At 41.5% G+C, this 7,083-nt stretch overlaps 1 non-coding gene across 1 annotated transcript; it reads left to right on the forward strand.

Moving 5' to 3' along the window:
• Positions 1–6,694: 6,694 nt before the first annotated feature.
• LOC142870702 (U4 spliceosomal RNA) lies at positions 6,695–6,829 on the forward strand. Its single transcript, XR_012919051.1, has one exon. It is a non-coding gene; the product is annotated as a U4 spliceosomal RNA (small nuclear RNA).
• Positions 6,830–7,083: the final 254 nt, after the last annotated feature.

Consider the following 7,083-nt stretch of genomic DNA (forward strand, 5'->3'; position numbering starts at 1 on the left):
GTGGTTACCTTTGGGGTTAGGTAATGACTGGGATGAAGCACAAAAGAGGCTTTGGGGATCTTGCAATATTCTATCCCTTGACCAGAGTAGCAGTTACACAGCTGTGTTCACTTTCTAACTCATTGAGCTATATAATACCTTTACACTTTGTGCACTTATGTAAGCATGTTATACTTTTATAAAAATATCTACTTAAAATATTTCAGGTTTTATGGGTAAAAATATGGACAAAAGCAGACACCTGCACAAGGAACAGAGGTGACACATAAGTGGGAATGCTTAACTCTTCATGGGAGGGAACCAGAAAAGGCTCTCTGAAAATGCTACCAGAGCTGGATTTGGAAAGATAATTTCAACAAGCTGAAAAAACTGTGTTAAAGGAAGAGGAAAGGCATTTCAGGTAGAGGGAACAGAAGATTTATGATTTAGAAAGACCAATGGATGCAATATGGAAGTTGGATTGGAAGCTGAGTCAGGGTGATCTGTCAGAACTGATTAAAATGGTAAAAGATGGACATAGAGTGTAAAATGACAAACATTGGAAACTTGGAAGGGTAAGAGGGTAGGAGGGAGGTGGGTGATGAGAAATTACTTAATGGTTATATTATTCATTGGCTAATAATGTACATTCATGGGTAATAATGTACATTATTCAGCGATGGATACATCAAAAGTCTAGACTTTACCACTACACAACATATGCATGTAACAAAATTGCACTTGTACCCCCTAAATTTGTACAAATAATAACTAAATAAAATGTCGAAAAGAACACATAAGGTATTAAAAACTAAGACAGTGTCAGTAAGGATATTCATAGATAGAGTCATCAAGGATTGGTGGTTGATGAGATGTGTGGGTTGAGGAAGAAGGTGGCTTCTGAGATTCTGTGTGTTTCTAGCTTGAGTTATTAATAGTCGTCAGGGCACCTACCAAAGACAGAATCTAGAGAGCGTCGGGGACATTTTGGTTAAAAATGAACTAAGGCAAAGATACTTCTTGGAAAGAAGTAGGCTACATTCTAACTCCATAGATTTCAAGTGCATCCTGACTGGTGTTGGAGCCCAGACTGCTGGCCTTCTGTGGCCTTGCCTACTGCCAGAATAGCCTATGGCAGAAACAACTCTATTTACATGCACCAACTCACAAAGCCATTAAGGCTTTGCTTTGGGGAGTAAAAGCAGATTCTGCCACACCCCAGCACTCCTTATCCCTGTGTAGGAACTAAAAGAGCTGTAAAAGGGAAGAGATTGAACATTTGGGTCCTAGGCCTACTGTGGCATTGAGCTGCCATAGCGGAATGTAACTCTTTGAAAGAATTTTTTTCCCCCTACTTCTATAACTGAAACACTGTTGGGCCCCTAAATTATCAAAACACTTTCTTTTGATCCAGCAATTCCACTACTGGGCATCTACTCAAAAGTTCAAAAGTCACTTTATGAAAAAGACACCTGCACTCGAATGTTTATAGCAGCATAATTCACAATTGCAAAGTTGTGGAAACAACCCAAGTGCTCATCAATTCATGAGTGGATTAATAAAATGTGGTATATGTATACCATGGAGTACTATTCAGCTTTAAGAAACATATAAGAGGTGATATAGCACCTCTTGTATTTTCCTGGATAGAGCTGGAACACATTCTACTAAGTGAAGTATCTCAAGAATGGAAAAACAAGCACCACATGTACTCACCAGCGAATTGGTATTAATGGATCAACACCTAAGTGGACACATAGGAATAACATTTATCGGGTGTCAGGCAGGAGGGAGGGGGGAGGAGGGGATGGGTATATACAAACACAATGAGTGAGATGTGCAACGTTTAGGGGATGGTCACGCTTGAAGCTCTGACTCAAGGGGGGAGGGGGTATGGGTAATATACATAACCTTAACATATGCACCCCCATAATATGCTGAAATAAAAAAAAAAAACTACTTTCTTTTACTGACTAAGGATTACTCTGGGCTATTTGGTGGACATTTGTGCCTGGTCATAGCAGACCGTAACAGCAATGGATAAGGACTACACAACGACAGAAAAACACATAGAATCTGGTATTTTACTGGCAGTCACAGCAGGCAAAAAGAATATGAGCACATTTTCCAGTTCCATTTATTAAGACAATCTGAACCTTTGGAATCTGAAGTTATCACACAAGGGAGAAAACTTGAAGGCTCCAAGTCATCTGATTTGAACATTGAGAGGAATGTGACCTCATTTTGAACCCCAGGAGAGTGAAACAGGATATATTGGTCTAATCAGATTTGCATTTTTAAAAGATCACTCTGGCTGCTTTACAGAAAATGGATTGGAGAGAGGCAAATCTGGATGCAGGAACACAAGAGGCCACTATAATCATAAAGGTGACAGTGGCTTGAGCCAGGGACTGACGGGGGATATGGAGAGATTTCAATGGATTTAACATGTATACATATATTTTAGAGTGAGAATAATCAGAATGTGGTGATTGCTTGCATCTGAGAGGATGGTGAGAGGAGAGAGAGAGAGAGGTCACCAATGACTCTTAGGTTTCTAATTTGTGCATCTGGGTGTATGGTAAAACCATCCATCCTTCTGGACCAGATGGGTAGCTAGGAGATGAAAGTGCAATTTTATACATGTTAAGTTTGTAGGGGTTATGAGACATCCAAATGAATTTGCTAAGCAGACAATTGCAACAGGCATGGAGTTCGGAGGTGAGGACTTGGTTAAGCATTCAATGTGGAATTCATTCATATATTGATAGTAATTGAATCCATGAGGTAAGAATAAGTGAGGTCTATTGAGATAGTAAAGAGAAGAGGACCGAGGACAATGCCAACTTTTAAAGGTTATATGGATGGGGAAAGTCTGTATAGGAAACTAAGAAATGCAGGGGGGAAAACTGGGAGAGTATGGCGTCACAGAAATCAAAGGAAGAGGCTGGGCATGGTGGCTGATGCCTATAATCCTAACACTTTGAGAGGCTGAGGTGGGAGGATTGCTTGAGGCCAGGAGGTCAAGTCCAGCCTGAGCACAAGCAAGACCCTCTACAAAAAAATAGAAGTACCTGTAGTCCCAGCTACTTGGGAGGCTAAGGCAGGAGGATTGCTTGAGCCCACAAGTTTGAGGTTGCAGTAAACTATGATGATGCCACTACACTCTAGCCCCTGCAGCAGAGCAAGACCCTATCTCAAAAAAAAACAAAAGGAAAAAAAGAAAAGAAAGGTAGAGACTTTCAAAGAGTGCCTATGTTAAATGATTTTGAATTAGTCAAGATGGAGACTGGAAAACTTGCTGATTTTTACTGGGGTGAGTTATACTAAAAATATTTAACAACTGATATGGCTTTTCTACACAGTAGCCAGAGTGTTATTTTCAAAGGAAAGACCATTTCAATCAGCTGCTTAAAACTCTTCAATGGCATTTCATAGCCCTTGGAACAAAGTCCCAAGTGTAAGGCGCAAGTCCTAGAATCTGAAGGCCCAAGAACCAGGAGCTCTGGTATGTGAAGGCAGGAGTGATGGATGTTTTAGCTCAAGAAGAGAGAAAGAGAATTAAGAATTTGCCCTTCCTCCACATTTTTGTCCTACTTGGGCCCTCAAAGGATTGGAGTATGCCCAGTCAGATTGATGAGGGCAGACATTCTTTACTCAGTCTTCTGATTCAAATGCTAATCTCTTCCAGGAACACCCTTGTAGCCACACCCAGAAATAATGTCTTACTAGCTATCTTGGCATCCCTTAGCCCAGTCAAGTTGACACATAAAATTAACCATCACAGGACATGAGCCTCAAAGGAGTAGTAGTTTTGACAAGACGGCGGGGGGAAAAAGTAATGGTCTAGAAATAGTGATGGAGAGAAAGGAAGACAAGGACTTGTCCTGCAGTAGATAGATATGAGCACAGATCACCACCACAGAGGGCTGCTCTGGAAGAGATCAGGTTTCGGTAAATGCAGGGAGGTATGGAGAACATTCCTGGAAGATATGCAGGATGCAAGGGAATTTGTAGATCACAGAGCAGGTGCTCCAGAGGGTACCTTGGAGAGCTAGAACAGGGGGTGCATTAGAACAGTGGGGAGTGAAGTCAGGAACAAGGAAAAATGGAGTGTTGTGGGGATGATGCTGTCTGTAGTGGGGATGATGGTGTAGTTGTAGTCATTCTTTTTTTTTTTTTTACAATGGGCGACATAGTCATTCATAAAATTTAATGTCCATCAGCATCACAGGGAGGACTTGTTAAAATACAGATTGCCAGGCCCCAGCCCGAGTTTCTGATTGAATATATCTGGGGTGGGGCCTGAGAATAGGCATTACAAATCCCAAGTGATATGGATGCTGCTGGTCCAAGAACCACACTTTCAGACCACTGATGTAATGGAAGACCAGTGAATAATGTGGCAATGAAAACAGGGATGAAAGGACAGAGTAGATTTGTCCCAACCATCTTCTGAAGGATGCTGGGCCCTGGGCTGATGGACAGAGAGGGCTTGGCTCCATTCATTGTAGGTAGTATCAACTTGACATCAGTGGCCTCAGTCCATCAAGCTAGGGGCAATATGAGGGTCTGGTCCTAAATCTTTAGAATTATGTGTCAGTGTGGTCCCAGGGAATATACCAGAGGATCCAGAAATCTTTGCTATGGGGCATCCCTTTCAGGAGCTAGCACAGAATATTGCTTGCTTTGTGAATTGGAGGATGTTTATATTGAGTCCAGTGGATTTCGAGACCATACTAAAGCTGCATCCCAGCTGGATTGTCGGTGCTTGGATTGTGAAGTCTCAAAGTGATGTAATCAGGTGTCTGGCTCCACTGATAAGCAGCGATGGTGCTTGAAGCAACCAAAAACTGCTAGGCATAGACAACTTGATCAGAACAATGACGTAGAGCTGCCAATAACTCTTAGGTTTCAGACCTCACAAGCTGGATTATGTATTCATAAATGAAATCACAACTATACCAACAACCCTAATCTTGATGCTCAAAGACCATACTGGATTGACCAGCAGGGATTCCAATCATTTCCAGGGTTTTCCCTGAAAATATTTGGAAAGGATTTGTAGAATTGAAATTTGGGATACTCTTACAAGAATGACCTCATTGATACTTGGCTTGAATGTTGACAAAGCTCTGAACACTGACTTAGGTGATTTGGAGGTGGTATGGTATCTCTCAGATTGCCCTCTCCCCTAACATTTGTGAAATTCCCAGGGAAAATTACATATGTCCATGAATCATTCCTGGCCATCATTTGCTGCTAGTCTGCTAGTAGAGGGACAAGTCACGTGTGTCCTTTCAGGCAGAAACACCCGAGTGTGAGTCAGGGTAATGCTGGAGATTCCATCTTTACAGACTGCAGAAAGTACAGCAGGGAAAGGAGTACACTTTGAGTCAGAGCACAGCCAACTCCCTGGGGATTGCAGGCAGAATTCTCTCTCTGGTGCCAGTGCTCTAAAGGGGTACAAAGAACTCTATAGGGGCCAGGTGGGGTGACTCACGCCTGTAATCCTAGCACTCTGGGAAGCCGAGGAGGGAGGATCCCTTAAGGTCAGGAGTTCGAAACCAGCCTGAGCAAGAGCGAGACCCGTCTCTACTAAAAATAGAAAGAAAATTAATTGGCCAACTAAAAATATATAGCTGGGCATGGTGCCGCATGCCTGTAGTCCTAGCTGCTTGGGAGGCTGAGGCAGGAGGATCGCCGGAGCCCAGGAGTTTGAGGTTGCTGTGAGCTAGGCTGACTCCAAGGCACTCTAGCTCAGGCAACAGAGTGAGACTCTGTCTCAAAAAAAAAAAAAAAAAAAAAAAAAAAGAACTCTATAGGGTCTTCAGAGGAAGCTAATTATCCAAAGGTGACCTTAATTTAACCTATTACCCCTTCCATGAAAAGAGCAAAACTAACCTCCCCTCTGTTACTTCTCAAGATGAAAGTAGATTTTTTTAATTAGGTCCTCCCCTTTAATTGACTGTGGGAAGGAAGTGGGGCCACCCCTAAATACCTGTGTGCATTCTTGCTCCAGGCTAGGGCAGGGTGAGCCCTTACGGAGCCAGAGACATGAAATATCTGTTTGGTAAGTCCTTAGAAGTAAATCCTTAAAAGTGTAGTGCCATGTACCCTCTGGGCATGCTAAAGTTAACTGGAAATTAGGGCAAGTAAGCACAGCTTGGCAGCGGAATTTGAATATGCTCCCAGAGGTTCTCTACTGTGGGGATAGGGATTGGGCATCCATTCATTCAAATAAATATTTATGGGCACACATCAGAATCACCAGGGGCACTTTCTTCCCAAAATACACACATATCTTTATAAGTTTGTTTTGCACAGTCCTTCAGAGGCTGTCTCTTCCTACACACTCTGCCTGAGATTTAGGTAACATAAAAAAGATGAATGATAGCACCTAGATAGGACCACATGTCAAACTGGACTGTTTTTCCCAAGTTCCAAGTAACTTTTAAAAAAAAAAAAAATCCTCAATAACTTTTCTGCAGAAATCATCAATGAACCAATTGCTTATTTTAGAGAAAAAATTAAAGAAATAAACCCAAGTAAAATCAAGTACGTTCTTATACTTAAAAAAAAAATCTAGTGTTAAGCACTGCTGATATAATTCTGATTGAAAAGCCTAAGTAAAAATAATTAAGGCTACCATTAAACTGACCATCTACTAAGTGCCAAGCATATAATATTTGTTCTCATGTAATCCGTACAATATAGCTTTGTGCAGTGGCAGAGCCAGTGAGGTTTATCCAAGGTGCTATTATTGCTGATTGAAAACTTTTCCCAATACCCTGCCACGATGACTTGCAATATAATTGGCATTGGCAATTTTTGACAGTCCCTAGGGGGACTGAAAAATAAATAAATAAATAAATAATCTGTACAATAACACTATGAGGTGGGTGCTCTTCTCCCCATCTTACCAATAAGAGAAAATAGAGACTTAGAGAGTTTAAATGACTTAGCTTAAACGATCTGGAGGTACAGTTTAGGTCAGAGTAACGGAAGCTTTGTCTGATGCTGGGCCTAAAATTTAGAGGGCGAGAAAATAATTATCTAAAAATGTCGTACATTTTAAATTGTCTCCTTCCTTTAGGAAACGTC

Source organism: Microcebus murinus, chromosome 4, assembly GCF_040939455.1.
Source record: "Microcebus murinus isolate Inina chromosome 4, M.murinus_Inina_mat1.0, whole genome shotgun sequence".
NCBI classification, from domain to species: domain Eukaryota; kingdom Metazoa; phylum Chordata; class Mammalia; order Primates; family Cheirogaleidae; genus Microcebus; species Microcebus murinus.